The sequence below is a fragment of the Falco naumanni genome, chromosome 2 (assembly GCF_017639655.2).
Source record: "Falco naumanni isolate bFalNau1 chromosome 2, bFalNau1.pat, whole genome shotgun sequence".
Taxonomy (NCBI): Eukaryota; Metazoa; Chordata; class Aves; order Falconiformes; family Falconidae; genus Falco; species Falco naumanni.
In genome coordinates, this window is record NC_054055.1 from 107,788,698 (window position 1) to 107,808,801 (window position 20,104).

At 37.4% G+C, this 20,104-nt stretch overlaps 1 long non-coding RNA gene across 2 annotated transcripts in view; it reads right to left on the reverse strand.

The window, feature by feature from the left end:
* LOC121083028 overlaps nucleotides 1-20,104 on the reverse strand; it is a 331,847-nt gene that overhangs the window by 227,375 nt on the left and 84,368 nt on the right. The window contains exon 1 of one of the 2 annotated variants that reach the window (XR_005826221.1): nucleotides 15,883-16,259. The exons of the other annotated variant lie outside the window; for it this stretch is intronic. This is a non-coding gene — a long non-coding RNA (uncharacterized LOC121083028). Of the gene's footprint in view, nucleotides 1-15,882; nucleotides 16,260-20,104 lie in introns of those variants that run through there. 2 annotated transcript variants of the gene reach the window in all.

A 20,104-nucleotide genomic window follows, 5' to 3' on the forward strand; every position in this document is an offset into this window, starting at 1 on the left:
AAATTTAAAAGTGATGAAATAAAAGCTTTTCAGGAAAAGCTACCTCAAAGGGGAGCAGCTACCACGAAGGTAAAATCTTCACAAACATGTTCCTGGCTGCAGGTTTTCTCCTCATCTAAACCTTCACTAAACCTGATGCTTCTGCCCTCCAGCTGCTCCCTGACTTCCTTGCCAACCCTCAGCTCGGGGTCCTCCCCAGCTACGCACCACTCCTCACCCTGTCTAGGACAGTGGCCTGAACCTCCAACATCCACACGCTCCAGCTGCTGGATGATTCAAACGGACCTTAGGGGCCACACAGCCCATAACCAATTAATTCATTCCAATAACTGCTTTTGTGGTTAATTTACAGGGAGGGAGAGGACCATCCAACATGTGGTATGTTGCTTTTAGACACAAGGCACTCAGATTACTTAGTCATTCAGGTGCTGGTTTTTTTTTTAAAGAAAAGGAAAACAATGGGCTAATTTTGTTAATACATGATCTGATGCATCACTTCAGTAACACAAAGCAGTCATAAACCTTGTTCGATTTGCATTTTAAGGCAGGTTTATGGCTACAAGGATTCCTAAAGCGTTACAAAGCAGAAGAAGCACTGAACCCTTTCCCTGTTATCCCAGACACTACAAACATCAACAGATATTTACACTGTGATCTATCTATTTATTGATTAAATTGCCAATTACCATTTACTGCTCTGATTTCTGCTCCATTTATCATGTGTTCAACTACCTTCAGCTAGCAAGGATCAGAGCCATCAGGTGACATTCTGAGGTGATAGCTTGCTTTTGTATGTATCATATACATATATATATATATAAAATACATAATTTTATATATATACACACACATACATATATGTTGTATGCCTCTACAGAAGCTACAACTCTGGCACGTACAAACTCAGAGTATAACTTAAAAGGATTATGATACTGAAAAATTAAATTAATTTAAAACACATGGTGCATTTTTAAACTTTACTTTCTACTAATGACTTGAATTCATGCTAAAGTTACATTTTATAGTTCTTTCTATTACAATTTGGACTATGCAGCTTTCTTCCTTTGTTTTGTTTTGGTGTGTGGGGTTTTTTTTAATGAAAATTAAGATTTTTACCTAATCTCATGACCTCAGGTCTTTAAAACCTCAATGTACCCTCCAACTTGCCAATACTACGCTTGTAAGTTCTTTGCATTAGAGAGATCTGCATTAAAGGATCCAGCGATCCCTAGTGCTGCTCTTTCAGGATGTTTTCCCCACATGCTGTACACCTGCGGTAGTATTGATGTAGGAGAACATTTAGCCATTTGTGGCAATGACTAAATCATTTGCAAAAATTTGTATTGCTTAATAACCATGGTATTTAATATTTTGAAAATTATTACCATTTGGATTAAAAGCTAAAGAAAATAGAAAGTAAGGAAAACTTCTTTGTCCCAAATTATATTTTTCTTCCAATCGTAGAAAATATTAACATGCTTAAAAATACACAAGTAAATACTTCCCTTCTCAGTATAAATAGCACCCCTTTATAGAATATTAGATGCTCTATGGATTCTATTAAAGAGATCACACACTGGGCTAAAATCCACAGTCCTTATGAATATACAATAAGCTATGTTCATAAGTACAAGATAGTGAAAGCAGAATAATGAGAAATAAATATCTGTGAAGAAACCTTTTAATGGATCTTGCCATTAACTACCACTGACTGAAAGCACTAAAAGAGGGACCTTATAGGTTTCTCTGAATACATACTAAACAAGTAGGCAACATCAGTGATGGATTCAGCCTTACAGTTTATGTTTGTCTTTGTTATTTTATCACAATTCACCTTTGAAAAAGATGAAGTTTCATGCAGCATTGGTTCCTTCCTTATCACAAGTATTTTGACGGAAGAATGCCTCGGCATTTATTTTAAATGCACACATAGGCAAATCAACTTTACTTCCTCGCTGTAGAATTTGAAAAACAGATACATCCAGGTTCAATGGATCAAAACCATCCTAATCTTAGTTACATTAATAATTATATAATAAAAATGTAGCAGGAGTTTTTCTTTTTTAAAGGCAGATATTGTGAAACAATGGCTCCAAGGTATACTTCTTATAAGAAACAGCAAAAAAGGTTACAAAAGGTTAAAAAATAACCCTTTCTTGTGAAAATTTTTTATTTCTACGCCACGGTTTCCAGCCTATGTTAGCACTATCATTGAAGATGTCCATTCTGAACAATTGTGTGTAGGTCTTCATACAACATGTGTACTGTGGCAGGGCTGGTCTGATCATAGTGGGTGTAGTACAACCAACACTGCTTATTCTCCACACTGTCAAGGAACTGTAAATATATCTGGTTGACCAGATTTGGGGGAAAGGGTTCACAGGATCGCATCTGCATTTGAATTAAATAAGCTGAGTTTTCCTAGTTCCAATTTTCAGTTACATATATAAATATATAAATGCATGCACACGTTTGCAGACATGTCTCTGTATGTATTTAGATTTATTGTCATCAACAGTATGCCAGCAGGATACTATTCAAAGGAGTTGCTTTACAGATGAAATTAAGGATTTCAAATAGAAGCTGTTTTCATCAAAAATTCTCTGTTCATCAAAACCAACTTTTCTATTTTTGGAAACATACTGGTTTTAATTTAAATGGCACTGGTGCACAAAGGCTAATGTGAGACCAACTGAAAAGATTTAAAGTGTTCCAGTCTTATTGCAGGAAGTATTTTCCCTCCATTTTTTTTTTTTTTTTTAAATTCAGCATGTTAAATTGCCAGGCTTCTGTTACTTCTCCTCTTTATACAGCAATTCTCTAGCAACACACTTATAAGAGGGCTAAAATCACTCTCTATATAATCTACCCACAAGGCTGTGATCTGAATAGGAACTGTGTTACTTGATTCATTGCACAGTATGTTTCTGTTGTACATGTTTTTCTCAGTCACCATCTGACAGAAGTACTGGCACAGTCCTTTCCAGTTTGTCAACATTTGGGATGTCCCAAGTGAAGCAAATAAAATCTGCCTTTTGTAAAACTCCAGCAGCATGCAAGCTCTACGCCAAGACTGAGTTCACCTTACCACGTCTGAAGCAATTCAGATAAATAATGAACATTTTTGTGCATCTCTCACACAATCTTTTTTTTGAAGATTTTCCCCATACTACCGGCAAATGCCCCTGCATGGCATGACCTGAACAGACTTCAGCATCAATCTCTTCCTGATTCTCCCAATTTATTGTTACCTATGAATAAATATATTGAGTAAAGTCTCTCTTTCTCAGCTTTCACTCACTAAGCCTTTACAAAATACTCTAATTTTACCTCTGTGACAGGCTTCCAAGTTCTTGATTTTTCTACCTATGAGCTGAGAACTTCTCTCTGTCCCAAAGCCTCCAGCTCTTCCAGAAAATATGTTCCATGGCCATTAGGTACCTATCCCATGGCTTTCTTCTTGCTTAGTACACTAGATTGTCAAAGGACTCCCCATCTCAAACCAGGATACTTTCAAGAGGGGTTCTGTGCAATGAAATAAGCAGCTTCATTTATCTCCACCACCCACAATTAAGGGGTGCTACATAGAGCTGCTTTACATTTTTCAGCTTTCCATACATATCTGCTTCAGCTCCTACAGAACCTGATTTAGCAACAGGGGACCAGTGGTGTTTGATTTTGATTGCTAATGATTGCTGCTTGGAAAGGAAAAACAGGTGAAGCACAAGCAGGACTGTTGTTTCCACAAAGCCAACATGCGCTTTACTTACCTCACATGCACTTCCAGTCACTTTTGTGTTATGTGGGAAATTCATCTCATCCTTTTCTTGTGGCCTGCTTCCCTTAGGGGCATTCCCTGTGCCCAGAAGGACTGCCTGGTGGGAAAGCAGCCAGGGCCTCTGGTGAAGGGATGCCATGAACTCGTTTGCTGATTTGCCAATCAGAGAAGGGGAAAACATGAAAATTAATAAAGCCATTTTAACTCCTCTATTAGCATATACAGTGCTTTTCCACAAGGATTTCCTAAGTCCAGAACACATTAGCCTTGCTGTGCAGGCATTAGTATTTCCTGCACAGATATATGGGAGTCCTAAGCATATACCCAGCCTCTCTGTTTGACCGGGCACTTCGCCTAGCTTTGGCAAGAGCCAGCCGAAGCATAAGTAGATGTCTGATTCATAGAGGAGGAAGGAGAAGGAAAATAGCAATAGGACTCTTCACATTACAAAGCTCCTGTAATTGTAACTGTTGCATGAACTGTTGCTCTGAGGAAACTGGCAACCTGAATCCATTGACTATACCAATGAATCTCACAGCCCAAACCAGAGCTTTGGAAGTCAATAGAAAGCCACATATTGATTTAAAGGCTGTTGGATTCGGGCCTTACCAGTTTATCAGTGCCCAAGCATGTGCAGTAAACTTCAACCAAATATATGCTTACATCTGGAAGCACTTTAAAAAATGTGATTTTGCAGGAAGTTCTAACATCACAACATGCTGCTAAAAGGAAAAGCACACTACTGGTCTGGTCCCTGGTGATTGAATGGACATGAAATGGGAGAGCCCTGAAGGGGAAAAAAACCCACTTGGTTGGAAGCAATAATTTGCTATTGCATGTACTGAAGAATCTTTTCCTTCAGAGAATCCCCATGGTTTACCCACCCAAAAAGGGTGTTCAGAAACACACAAAAAGGAGCAATAAAAAGACCTTCATGTGCCACTTTCACAGTAGTCTCTATGCTCTGCTTTACCAGCTGTAAGAATGGAAGATCGCTCTAAGGGAGTCTCTCAAACTTAAATGCCGTGAAGAGGGGAAAAGACTGGTATCTGAGCACTGAAATTGTACGCCCAGCAGGTATCAGAGAACGGCCACTGTGTCTAAATGCCAGAGAAGTCTCTTGCCGGCAGTTAGGTTCAGATGCACAAGGGTTTGCAGATGCATTGCCAAATGGCAATCTCAGACACCTATGCAACAGCCACTTTTGGAAGAACTGTGCCCTCAGCACTTCCCATGAAGATATGTAAAAGCTATTTTTAAAAATATTTTATATAGTATTTGTTAGTATATTAAAGAGGACCAAATGCTTTTTACAGTCTGATCGCTTGCCTTACTGTCTACCATCACACCGAGCTGTTAGGAAAATCTGTCCTCATTTGCACATGCTTCCATCCTGTGAAATCTAACTAAAAACATAGTTAAATCTTACTTCAAAAGAAATAAATCATTTTTCCATCTTCTAAACAGAATTTTGTGGGTTTGTTCCCACATTATTGTTTTGTCAGTTTATCACTAATTTAAAATATCTAGCATGATCAGCTGGAGTGGTTTTATTTGCTTTAATTTCTGGGGTGGGGGTGGGGTGGGGTTTTTTCTTCATGCTGCCATCCATAGCATCCTCTGTGATAGACCATGAGGCTTCTGCAAAACTTGCTCCTAGACAGAAGCAAAGCTGTTACACAGAACCATGAACTTTCATGTCTATCACCCCTACCACAAAGAAATCGTGCCAAATTAGAAATACAGTTCCATAAATGCAAAGTCCTTAGACAACCTTCAGGGTCATAACTGCATACAAGATCACTTTAAATGAATAAGAGGGCTACTGGGGCAAAAAGGGGTCTGGGATAAACTTTTTACTATATCAGTCACAAACCTGCACTATTGCTGAAACACAGGATCTAAACATTTCATTTTTATTTTTTTTTTTTTTTGCTTTAAAAAGCAGGTATATAGTGTTCCCTCTGTTATTCAGCATTTCAAAGCATAGAGTACATCCTAATTGCTAATAACTTTTAAAATTCAGCTAGAAATTTCATTCAAAACTTGTTGCTGAATGGACTGTCTGCAGTGACCTGAATTGTTAAGATTTCCTGTTGCCAGTGCTAAAATTGCTATCTTGAAAAATACCCAGGAGAATATTTAGAAGTAGTACTTTGCTAAAATAGCCCATAAAAGACAACTGATACTCAAATGTCACAGGTTTCTATTTTCCTCTGGTAAATAATCTAGTGATTGCTGATGATCATCATCTGGTGCTCATTCAGCTTATAAAACAAAAGCATGCTAATGAAAATGAGTTGGTATTTTCCCTTATCTTGAATGACCTTAGGACAAGGAAAATTATCTGACACTAGCTCCAACAGTTTAGAAAACCATATACATGTAATCAATGAAATCATAAAAGGCAACGGTCATTAATTTCCACTGATGTAGCTCGTTCAGCTGAGAATTAAAATGCTCTTTATAAATATCACTTAAATAAAAATAATAGGCAAGCATTAGTATTTTCAGTATTACCATTCTCATCTTTACAAAGGTAATCCCAAGTCCACAGAAGCAGGAAAGTTTTCCAAGGTGAGATGGGATACACAGGCATTTTAAATGTAAACAAACAGAAAATACCGAACTGCTTTAAAAATCAAGCTTTTCTCCTCATCTAAACACGTCTATGCTGACTTCAACACAGCCAAGAAAAGAACCAAGTTCTGGCTTAATTCCCAGTTTGAAAAAGTAAGTTTCCTATAACTGAACTTCTATTACTGTATTTAGTATCTCAGCATACCTATCATTATTTATAGAGAATTTAACTGCAGTTGGACATCTTATATGAAAGATTAGTATGAATCTCATGTGTTCAGTGCAGCCTGTGATGACTGAAATAGTAAGTGATTTTTTCCATACAGGATAAAACACTCAGCAAATAGAAAAAAACAGCAAACAAAATGTTCTTGTTTGCCTATAGCAAGCAATTTACATCTTTTTTAAGATCTTCTGGCATTTGGTCCTTTATTCTTTTGCAATAGCAAACCCAAGGTGTCCTGTAAGCACCAGATTGAATGAAACCTGCTTTCCTACAGATTTATGGTCTTTGCTCTGTAACTCCACATTCTTTCTTCTCACTGCAAATGGCCAGATCTCTCCACATTGCCTACTACACTATCACCTGGCAGGAGAAACTGTGCTGTGACTAGTCTGGGACTGCACATATTTTGTTTGGCCACTAAGCCACTGCCAAACAGAATGTATAACAGCTATGTTCTGCCTGCCTTTTCCTCAAAATTGGCACTGATCTAGGTTTCTTTCTTCCATACAGTCACAGATTTTCATAAAACACGATATTCATTGAGAATTTCACCTTTCAAATTTAACTGAGAGACACACAAGGGTTCAAAAACCATGGAGAAGGGAAAGAAAAAAAAGGTGAATAGACAAACCTTAGTAGAAGTCTCAAATAACAAATAACAAATAGTTAAGAATAATACTGCTGATACTGTGATATCTCACCAGCTCTGTGAAATGCCAGGCTACAGTTTGGGTTGTTTGCGTTTTTTTATTAGATTCTAAGATTAGGCTCTTAAATCCATTTTTTAGGAACTGTGATGCATGACCCTGATTTCAGTATGGCAGGAATCTAGCATCTGACTTTGTGACATGCACCACACTCAGCACTTCATAATACAGGACTCCCTGACTTTAGACATACCGACAAACACCTACAAACACATCCAACCAGATGTAAATAATTGCACACAGAACACTGAAAATTAGACCTACAAAGTTAAAACCAACCAAATAAAAAAAAACCCTTTATATAAATATAATCAAATTAATATACTTAGAGCTAAAAAAGAATGTTTTATAAAATATATAAAAATATTTTAGCAATAAGACATTACATGTTTATAGTGATTTGCACAAAGATACAAAGAAGTTAGATGACACATTAAGATGTAGACTGAAACTTTTAGAGCTTCTTAATGTTGTAGTAAACTAAGAGTAAACCTAGAATGTCAGAGATGGACACAATGTCAATGCCACTGTTTACTACATTTCTGTTTCTAAACTCCCATAAAATGGTTACCTTTTCAACTATTTAAACTGAAATCAAGGTGTTCAACTAAGCTGATGTCTGAAGTTGAAAGTTCTTTCCAACAGTCTATAACTAGACTCTTAAGAACAAATTTCCCCATCTGAAAATCAGACAGATGTGCAACTATACATAGATATATTTGCTTAATTCAAGTAAATAGAGTCAAATTTCCATCTCAAGTTTTTGATGTTTCAGTTTAGACCAGCTCAAAAACCCTAATGTAACATTTCCCCTTTTAGAGTCCTTTCACAATGACTGAGGAGTTCTTTGAAGTCATAATATCAGGCCATATATAAAACATTTTATTAATTTCAGTTTATTGCTGAGAAGATTGAGGTACAAAGAAATTATGTACAGTAAGAGTATAATTTGGTTTAATATGTAATTACTAAATATAAAGTTAGTGTAGTTAAATTCCCTTTCCCCTAAAAACATATTTATTTCCTTATAATCTATCATGTATTGCTTTTGTTCTTCCCTCCACACACACCCCCCCACACCGCGAAAGGTATATGTTGGAAGGGGGGCATTTTGGCCAAATTTTAGGCAAAAGCATTGTGGATTTAATACATAAAATTAAGTATGCCTTTTTAAAAGTATGTAATATGACTGATGTCTTAATAATAGATAAAAGATGTACTAGATGGAATAAAGTCAAGATTCTGTGGGTCACGATCACACTGTTCCATGATACTTAAATATTAGCTGGAATAAATATTGGTTCAGTGGTTTTCCATGGAATTTTCTATATCTTTCAAAAGATATATTCATCATGACCTGCCCATATGCCAAAAATAAAATACTGATACACTCGATAATCTAGCCATATAGGGCACGATGATTAAAAAATAACAAGCTTTTGAATCGAGATGGCTGAATAAACAAAAGAAACTTATAATAGGGCTAGCTTTGAGGTGAGACAGGGGAGGTGGCCACTGCCTGTCCTGCCAGGGAGAACCCAGCCAGCCAGTTAGCTGACTTGTGTCTACCAACCAGTCACAGATCTGTTGTCTTGCCTGGTGTAAAGTCAGGAGAGATGCAGAAGTTCCTAGATTATTGCAATTATGTATATGGTGCATGAGATAAAGAGGGAGAAAAAAACCCAACACATCTGTAGATTTTGAATTAATGCAGCCTGCTGCTGTTCCAATTGCAATCTAGGAAAGCATAATTAAAAAAAAGCATCTCTGTGTACCATATGAATATATATACCAACATCCATATGAAACAGTCCTGTTCACTCAGAATGCCTCATAGTGGCATTCCTTCTTTTTCTGAAAAAAAAAAAAAAAAAAAAAAAAAAAAGAGTAAAAATTGATTGCAATTCATAACTTCTGGTTTAGTAATGAAATCAAAACAATTCTGGGAAACAGCCAACAGCAGCATTAAAATGAATAATCTACATCAAAATTGAGTATTAATAATACTTGAAGAAACTTGATGACGGAGAGAGGGTTCGTTCCTTCTCCATGTGAGATGCCCTAAGATGGCAATCTTGCTTCATGCGCTTTTACTTCTCAGCACACAGCTAAGTTAACCTTGGATACATGCTCACACCAAGCTCTTTCAGCATCATGGTCTCTAAGGAAAGGACACTTGCTGCTATACATATGCAATGCCCAATTTGTCATATAATCCTCAGAGCAAATAAAAAAATATCAGTGTGCACCCTAATATTTACTGCCAAGAGACATGTAATAAATAGCTATAGTATAACGTCTCCAGTATAAAACAATTTAGATCTTTTTTTACTTCAAGCCCTTTAAAAATAGTCCATAAACCACCTGTTGATGACATTGTTTCAAAAATTGTTGTTCAAAGACTTTTGTTGAGTTTGTTTACTCCACTTTTAACAGGAAAAGTATAATTTATTCCCACTTCTGCTGCTTAAAACAATTTTAACACACACACACAAAAAAACCAAAAACAAGAAAATAAGAAGAAAATAAAATAAGAGAAGAGAAGAAGAAAAGAAAAAGACAAAGATAAAGAAGAAGAAAAAGATAAAGAAAAAAAGAATCACCTGTGGCTTGGGACTACACAATAGAAAATTTCAGGCCAAAAAATACAGTTAAAAAATGGCAAAGTGATAGAAAGCAAGCAGTTTAATATAACTTAAGACGTTATTAAATTACCAGATCCTGCCAAATTTCTTGTTCTTTCCAGAGGCTAGCAGTAGACTGCAAATGAAGAGGGGAAAAAAATACAAAGGAAAGAATTTGAAGAGTCCTACTTTTTTAGCACAATCAATTTTTACGGGTTTTGCTTTATACTTACATAACTGTCCTTGATATCAGTGGAAGGATAGCTGCACCTACACTGGGTACTTCTGCAGAAACTTCTTTTGTGAACTGCCAGCCAGAGCTTGGAAGAAGTTTTATGGGGCCAATGCAGAATGCAGTCTGATGTCCACATGATAAATACAACGGTATTTTCAACACAGACTGATTCTGTCACTGTGCTGTGTCACATTTAGTGTTTTATGAATAAAGTTCCTTGCTGATGACTTTCTCTTGCATTTTCCTCATTTCATTCTTTATAACTTACTCGCCCTTACTAGAAGCACAGATCTTTATTTCAGGACTTTATTATACACAGGCAGAAATAACAGAAGCTCAGTGACAACCAGGTCGTAATCACAAGCAACTTATAAACTGTACACCAAAACCAGAGTCAATATTTTCAGGGGACACTGATCCTCACTCTGTAGACACAGCAAAGTGAAGTTCCCTCAGGAAACATAGCTGTTTGAAGGCACTTCCACTAGCCTGCCCGTAATAACCTAGACATCCATGGTTAGCAGTGAAGGAAATAAATTTGTCTCCCCCCCTGCAGCTTTACTCGTTTTTGCTTGCACAGTCCTGGATCTAGTAAAAATGCCACTGGGGTATATGGTGAAGCAGATCAATCCAGGTCAAAAACAATCTTCTTTTTATTTTTAAATTCTGAACCATTTCTTTGAGTAGCCTCCACAGGATGGGCATCATTACAGGGGCATCAGAGAAATGGAAGAAGAGGCAGTAAAAGAGCACCAAGGTACCTTCAACCAGCTCTGCCACAGAGAACTGTTCTTGGAAGGAGGTCTGTCTGGTGCTGCTTTTTGGAAACAATGTAAATAACCAAAAGTAATGGGATATGTACTTCAGGGTAGGGCTTTCTCTTGAATTAATTTTTCTTTACCATTTAACACCGATAAGCTGCACTATTCAGAACAGGGCTGATCAAAGGGCCTACACATCTTCCACATGACATTTATGGTCCATAGGACATTTTGGGGGTTAAGAGATATGGAGAATTGGTGGTATAAATGAAATATTTTCATTCCAAATGGCTTAGAAGAGGGATATGAATGTGCTTTTTTCAGTACTTTAAGCTGTATTTCTTACCTACTTCTATCATATTGCTAAATAAATTAAGATTACATAATTAACACCAAAATATCATCTCTGGATTTTAAAGGCAACACTGGAATTGGAAAACTAGTTATTGTTTGAATCACTGGACATTTCTCTGAAGGAGAGGTAGTTATTTCAGTAACTGAAGGTGGCACTACAGTGTACCTTGGTTGTGTAGCATGGGTGTCATTTCCAACAGAATACTGAAAATTCCTGAACTGTTATGGGTGCCCCATACAGAGATTGCGAATCATCGTGAATACTGTTTTGAACTGACGGATGAGTGAATTGAATATAAGGCCTCACTCCATCCTTGCCAAAGTCAGCAGGACCTTTGATGGAGTCCTGGATACAGGCCTGGCTGATAAAATAAATATAGACATGGATGGTCTGGTCAGAGCAGAGGTAAAGGAAAATCCATTGCCATTTATTTTGCCCTTCACTTCACTGATAGCCTGTTGTCTGTTGTCTCACGTATCATGCTGCAAATGGCTTGCATCTTTCCCAGATCCAAGAATCAGAATTGCCAAAAGACCTTCCAAAGGGTTTTACAAAAAATTTTTAAAAGTTGCTGGAATCCTGTTGGAGCTGAAAAAAGAAACTTAACCTCTGCTCAAAAATCAACTTGTCAAAGCAGATGCAACTCTCCATTATGTAACCATTATGTGACCCTAATTTTGGAAGGAACAGCCTTTTTTTCTTGGGTGAATTTATTACTTCAGGTATGAAACTGAATGCCAGCAGTGGAAATGCTTCTAAACAAACCAGGAGAAAGCCAGCACTTTTGCCTTTGTTCTTCCTACTTTTTTCCTCAGTATTTTGTCTCTTCCTTTATTGAAGCCAGACGACTGCATGTCAGCTGACAATTGCCAAGGCACAGGCCCACCTCAGTGACTGACGGACAGTTTTAGAGAGGGTGGGTTTCCTCTCTCATGCCATCTTTCCTCTACTTTTAGATCTCTCCTCTCTCATGCCATCTTTCTTCTGCTTTTAGATCTCCTCAGTTTTGCTCTTTAAGTTCCTTTCTGTCCTATCACTGTGCCTATCCTCATATCCGATTACTTCTGCTTATTCTCTGTGCCCATTCTTTTTTACCCATGTATTGCAATCACTTAAATCACAAGGCAAATGTTTCTCCTTTCATCTGCACTTTCACCTTCATTGTTACCTTTTGGGACAGTCTTCTGCTGATGGTTTAAATATGTTGCAGGAAATTAAAGTCAGCTTGGGTATTCCAAAGACCAGATCTCTGCTCTCTTTCTTTGTTTTTCATGGACAAGCATGTGTACATTTTCTGTTTCTTGCTCCCTTACTTACTGAACTCCAAAACTCCAATATTGCAATACTGTTGTTGTAGATATTCCCCCGCCCTCCCCCCCTAAAACAGATCTACAGTTCCTGAATTGATAAAGCTTGGAGATCAAAGAAGTTTAAGGCCCAAGTAATCACAGTCACAAAAGAACTTTAAAATGTGATCATAAGTTGTAGCTGAGAAGATGTCAGAAATTTTTCTGTCTTTATCTTAAAAAATTCTTTTAAAAATAAACTGTTTAAAAATTGCTAGGATATAATATAGGTGTTTTTTTTTCTTCTCAGTTTGTCTTACCAACACTGCGATTCACTGACACCATGAGTGCTACAGTTCTGCTCCTGTCAATTTTCCTTCATCTCTCAGTATAGATATCACCTTGCTGTGACAGCACAGACTAGTTCCTCCCTTTGACAGAAAAATCAACTGTTAGTCCTGAATTTCCACCCTTTCTCATGTGACAGTAAAGATATCCATAGGTACCGTGGAGACCTGTTTCTGTAATGTACAGATGTCAATAAAATGAACATGTCTAGTAAATAAAGTTTTTCCTCTTTCCACATAGAACTACAGAACAAACCTAAAAATGAACCTCCAAAATCACTTTTCTATGTTATTCACAAAACAAATCTGGTTCCTCCTTGACTAAACTTGACTAAATAAATGAAAGTTATAAAGCAACTGTGTTTTAATCTTTTCAAAACCACTTTTTTCTCTAACTGGTGTCAGAATGTAAAAAGCCAGTATACAGTCTGAGCTCATGATTCTTTGATTTTCTCCAAGAGAAAATAGTATTTGGAAATACACTATTGATGTTTAAACTTCCTGCCAGTCACATTATATTGTGTCAGTCTTCCAATGGTCAGTAAGAACATGGTTAATCATCATTCATATCATTATTGTAGGGGCTTCCATGAATCACAGAACACAGCTACTGGGAGCAGATATTCTACTTTTAACGACAGATACAGGCATAAAGTCCTCAGTAAATTCTTTGCCTCCTCATTAAGCCCTTTCCCCTTCATCAGGTTGGTCATCAGAGCATGAAGAAATGTTTCATAATCCTCTAATCTGGTGTCACAACACCACTGGTGCATTATTTTGCCAATGAAAACCCCAGAGCACAGAAAAGGCTGATCCTCTGTTTGTGTGGCTGTGGAGGAGGTGGCTGCATGCGAGCACCCACCAGCCCCTGCTCCCCAAGTGCCATGCGACCACCAGGAGGTGGCTGGCTCCCCAGCAGTCCAGCCCACCAAAGCTGAGAAGAGACCACCTCCTCAAAGTTTGTTTTTCTTTCAGTTTTTAAGGTTGTAAAGTGCTTCAGCAGGTATTCCTCCATCACAGCATAGCCAAAGAAAAAAGTCGTACATTTGTGTTATGTAAGAGGGCACATTTCTTTCCCTCAAAGTGAACCCTGAAACTCTTAAAAGAAAAGCACACCCTTAACTGTGCCAAGGGCACAGCCAAGAATTTTCTTGTAGAAAGTCTAAAGTTTACCCCAAGTCAAAATAGATAGGAATTCAATTCACAGTAAGAAAACAAGAAGAATCAAGTCCATTTAGATCATCCTACAGTGCAGCATTGCCTTCAAATCCGTACTTGTTAGCATTTCTTCGAGATAGTCTTAAAAAGGAAAGGGATGGGGGGAAAATATTTTCAAAACTGATGGGTAAACTCAAGATCTCGAACTGGCAAATAAGAATGGACACAATAGGTGAACAACATGAACTTCTGCACTTGAAAGGGACTGCAATGTCAGAACAACTCAGATCTGAAGCATCACCTTATTTTTTAAAACAGGCTTCCTGCTAACTGCTAGCAAGTTTCAGATAAGCATACAAACTTAGGAAGACAGGTCAAGAAACAAGTTGTGACTGTACCCTCTGTGTACAGTTCATCTGATGATTTTCTTACGTTGTATATCAGAATTATTCTATCAAAGAACATTTTTCCCTTTAGCTCTGAATAACTGCTACATAATTCTCAGACTTTTCTTGCACTTTCTGACTTTGGTGATTTTATTTTTTTTTTAAGAAAGCTATTTATTTTGAGAAAGATACAATAAAGATGATTTTATACAGAATCACACTTCTGCTGGAGGAAAACCACTCATTTTTCCTCTAAATTACAGACATCTTAAAACATCACATACAGAGTAACTTTGACATGCCTCGATGATTTATTGCTCTAAATTTCATCCACTCAGCAGTTTTTGCAAACATATTTCTAATGTTACTGTCAACATGCAATGTTTAATTCTGTTGCTGTGCTAATAAAGCAGCTTTTTCAAAGTCAGTAACTGAAATAATATTATAGCTCAGATCATATTTATTACCATTAGAGTAGATGACTAGTGTATCTAATGCAATCTGTTAAAGAACTAGTCCAGATGGATTGTGTTTCCCTCCTTAAGCGAGACAAAAGTTACAAAAGCCTTATTTTCTGTAATTTTACAACTTACCTAAAATTTAGATAGCTCCCTGGTATTTATGGAAATATGTATCCAAGTATAAATCCTTATTCCCTTAGCAGAAATCAGAATCACTGAATCTTGTTTTAAGAAAAAATTATGTGTATCACAACAAAGGAATGCAAAAAAAGCTGCGGGAAGGCTTGAGTAAATAAAATAAGTATGGATAGAATAAAACTGGCTTCCCCCCAAACCCCAAGTTTGTCAAAAGAACAAAGCACACACAAACAGCGTGTAAAACCTGAATTCAAAATACGTTTATAAAAAAGGGATGAAGACACATGTTTTTTCTATTTCAGCTTGAAAAATAAAGGGACACAGCAATGAGTCTTGCTGGCAGGCAGATAACTCATAGGCCCTGACCCTTCGACTCACCAGGAATTCAAACACAAAGCTCTTTTCATAGTGACCGTGCCATACATTCTCAAGATAAGGAAGCAGAATAAGGAGCAATGGAGAGGTGCCACAAAGCTCAAACTGCAGAAAAGTGTGCACAGAAATTATGTTCACTTATTCACCTATATGCAGCTGCACACTAATTGCTGGCTGTAAAACTGTTTCTTTCCAAATCAGAAGCCATGCAGCGTGCCTTTAGAAATGGGACCTGTCTCCTGAAGAAAGCAAAAGCAAAAGACAGAGCAAGCAGCAAGGAAAGGACTATCCCTGTACGCTTCTGTGTAATTCAGAACTGAAGTGCACATCCGGACAAATAATCTGTAACACAATGAGCTCTGCAAAAGGATTGCTGTGGTAAAATGGAAGGGTTTTTAGAAGCAACAAAAATAACTACATTTCAAAAAAAAAAAAGAACCAAAAACATTTCAAATCTGGACTCACCATAAAAAGCAACAGTTGCATGAAGTTAGTGTGTTATTTTCTGCCCTGCTCCACTGCACTTTTTGCCTAGTTGTCCAACACTTGGTAGCTCAGAGCTGCCACACAGAGGCCCCTTCCGTGATCTGGCTTATTTGCCTGTCAGTTTGAGTCTCAGCTTCTGTATGATGCAGCTGTGCACTTTGCTGAAGGTCTAATATAATTTCCATAAGCTTTCTCCCTGCCTGGAGCAAGCAGTTTGTTCTCCCTGCTCAATAAATACTCAGATCACTTTTCTGGTACTCACAGGGATAAAGCTTTAAGTTGTTAAGGAGTTCTAAGTAGTGGGTGGAGAACATAAGCTCAGTACAAGGAAACTCTGCGCATAATCAGAAACTGAGAAACTTCCTCCCTTTCCCCCAACCCCTCCTCTCGCCAGGCGAAGCTGCCAGTGCCTCCTTTACAGAAATTTAGGAATGTAAAGGGAGGACTCAAAGGGGCCCAGTCAGACAAGCCTTTCTCAATCAATTAGCTTGCAGCCATTACTTGTGACCCTAGGTCACACAACATAAGTGTGTGGGGTGTGCCTTTAGGGGTACACCAAAGCTACTTATTAAAACTTACATAACCAAAACTGTTCAAAATCAAATAAACTCTGAAAGCTGGAAAATATTTCCCATGTGCCACAGTTTTGCAGGAGGAAGAGTTTTGAGTAGAGAAATGTTACTTTGCTTTTCCAATAACAAATCATTTGGTGCAGGAAACTAACTTTTTTGTACTTAAAAAAAAAAAAAAAAAAAAAAAGAGAGATTGAAATGTGAGATACACAAGCAGACTTTAAAGTGATATTTGCTTTACAATTATGCAAAAACTACATAATACCGGCATGAGTGATATTTGATGAAGAACATGATCATGTTTCCTAAAATAAGACTATTGTCTGTAGCTGCAAAGGAATAGATATTTATAGGACTGTTTAATTAATTCATGAAGTTCAGACCACGTATTTCAGTCCTCTGCAAGAAATGAGTTCTGAGCATTTGGATTCCATTCTTCATTTTAATACTCCAGCATAACAAAGCAAACAATTTACTTTTGAAAACAGTCTGGAATATTTAAATACTGCTGTAAGTTACCCTGCATTGAACACACAGGGAGAAGAGGGTGTAACTTACCATGACTCCCGCACAACAAGTTTACACCCCTTGGTGTGCAGGAAAACTTCAAAAAGACCCTCAGCTTCATATCCTGCCAACCCAATGACATGGAGATGATGCCTTGGGAAAACCCATGAGGGAGTCCTGATTTCAAAAGCAGAGCTATGACAACCCCTTTCTGGGCCAGACAAGATCAATGCACTGCAGGGGCAATGCACTTTAATCTCAAGGTGCACCACAAAGCATCTTTAAGCAGAGCCACAGATCAATGCTTATACCTAGTCGAAAAAAACCTGTTCAGCCCAAACTTTACTTAAGGTAACTGAGCAACAGCTACACAAAAGCTTGTAAAGGATTCAGGGAAACACATAATATTATAGGAAAGTAGCAATAATGTATTGAAATTCATTGAGGATGTTGTAGACAACCTGCAATCTAAATGTCTCTTCTCCATTAAAATCCCAGTCAAATTCTCTGAACAGGCAGCATGGCTTGTGTTAGCTCAGACATTCATTCCAGAGATCAGATTGCAGGATCAGGGCCACTGAGTAAGTGCCCTGAGGTAAGGATTTTGCTTCTGTCTTGCACATAAGACAGCATTTAATAAATTAGGTCACATTCAAATCCTTGGAAAGCCCCGGCAGTAGAAATAATAATCATAGAAACTTTAATTTTGAATGAAAAAAAAAAATGGACTCAGGATTAAGACACTGCACTGGGATTTAGGGTGTTTGGGTTCTGTTCGTATTTGTGTCTTAGACTGCCTGAATGATTTGTGAGACATTGTTTTATCTTTTGTGAGACATTGTTTTATCACTTGTCTCACAGATGCTAAGCCTTTGCCTACTCAAGTCTATCAATAAAACGTGAGAATAATATTCAGCATATGTATCCCTTCAATACTGGCTCACAGTGCATGCTATACATATTGGAATTAAAGCAGTATTGAATATAAAATATTTATTGCTACAGGACTTCTGAGTAACCAAAACCAAGGAAACTATCTACATCAAATCTCCCAAAACATCATTCAAATCTGTTATGAGCTTCAGCATACACATAATCTCCAGGAGATAAATGCCAATCCATGCACATGAATATACATGATATATAGTTAATTCTCTCTTTTAACCAACTAAATGTAAGGTTTCTAGAAAGCTTACAGGGTTGGGCCCTTAAATCACAAGGCGTTGGGGTCCCCAATAGTAGAAAAAATGGGAAAAAGTGTCTGTCTGGAGACAGGCTGCCTAGAGTGTTGTTCCCAGCAAGTGTTAAGAAATGGAGAACTGACCTCACATTTGGCCAATCTCCGTGAACTTCCAGGCTCAGTCAGAGGAGTTACTGTTAATTTCAGGTTTCAGTTTAACCTACAATTCCTAAAGCAAGATGCACCTCAAGCACTCCGTTTGGGTATACATTATAGATTCACACACCTTTCTTTTAGAAAGGTTGATATGGAAAATTTACAACACAAGTAACAAAGAAATTCAAAGGATGTTTTTAATGTAACTTAAAACAATGCTTCCACACTGGAAATAGTAATAGAATAATGGCTCCTCCTGGCACTATTGAGTCCCCTGGCTAAGGGCTCTTCCTTTTCCTGATTGCTGGCTGTAAAATTACACCTCTATTGGCACCACTCCATTTCAGCTAAGCAAAGCCAATGTGAGCCTTTTCAATATAATCTCTAATGAAGAAAGATGCAAAGCTAGAAGGACATGGTCCTCAAACCAAAGATGGTAGCCAGAAATATATAAAACTCCTCCAGCATTGTCAGGGCACTCTCCTATGAGTGACACTCTTTTTAATGAATAAAAGTAAACACCAACCTAGTGTTCACACTTTTACATTCTAATAAGCATCAGCCCAGAACAGACTGTATTTCAAGGAAGGATAATATAAGTTTTCACGTATTTTTCCAAATTATGCTCTTTCTTCTCAAAAGTCATGAGTCTGGGAGATACCTACCTTAATTAGCCTTTTTTTTTTTTTCCTTCTAGCTGTCATATATGCTTTCATGCTTTTTACATACATATTTACATGCATATTTTATTAACAAATAAATCATCACCTAGGGCGCATGCATCTTCCTTCTTGCACGCAAAATTTTCACACTTACTAACTCAGAGATAGCAAGGAGATCAAATGTGCAAGTATTATACAAACTTTTCTTTGTATATGCAGATCTTCAGGCCTGGAATGCGTCCGAGTTAAGTGTGATCAATATATGATCATGCTGTGTTAGGGGATCTTTTGTGAATAAAAGGGGTTTCTTATCTGGGTGGTTCTTTTTCTGCATAACACTGGTTAATATAGAAAGCGATACCTGTAACATTAATTCAGGGAATTAGCTCTCCTCCTCTATTATGCTTTTAAATTAAATTATATTCATTTTAGTCAGATAGAAAAGCTATGTGCAAAACACTTGTGGAAGAATGTGTAAAGTTTATAGTGTTGATAGCGGTACTCAGTAAGACATTCATATCTTAAGCCGTGCTCTAAACACTCTACATTAAAAGCAACAGCTTCTTTAAGAAGTCAAAACAAAACTAATTCCAGAAAAAAAAGGAAAAGCTTGCAAATACACTACAGTACTTTGAAACAGATCTTCCACTCTTTAAGCCTTCTTCCCCTGCCTTCCCCCACTCCCTTTTCCTTTCAGGAAACAAAACTCAAGAAGAGAAAGAGAGGGAGAGTCAAAAGGTTACAGCTGGCTTGTAAGTGCAAAGAACGTAAGAGGCCCATTCTTCCCCTTAACACCTGACATCCCAGGGTACATTTTCTTCAGTACTAAGTCTGGTGGATTAGACATGCAGCTCCTTTTGATAACGGAAGCTGTGCAACTCATTCGCCATGCACCGCTACTTAAAGTACTCCTCCTACCCCTGCCTCTATAAATTGTTCTCCTCCTGATCCAGAATTACAAACTTAATTAATGGAAATTTGCATTCTGTCATGATCAGACCCAGTTAAATATCTTGTCTAAATCCTGGATAATATATAAAAATTCATTCCTGGCACTCTAATGTTGGAAAAAGTTGCAGTAAAATCAGTAAAATTATGCATTTATTCTTAATTACAAATAAAAG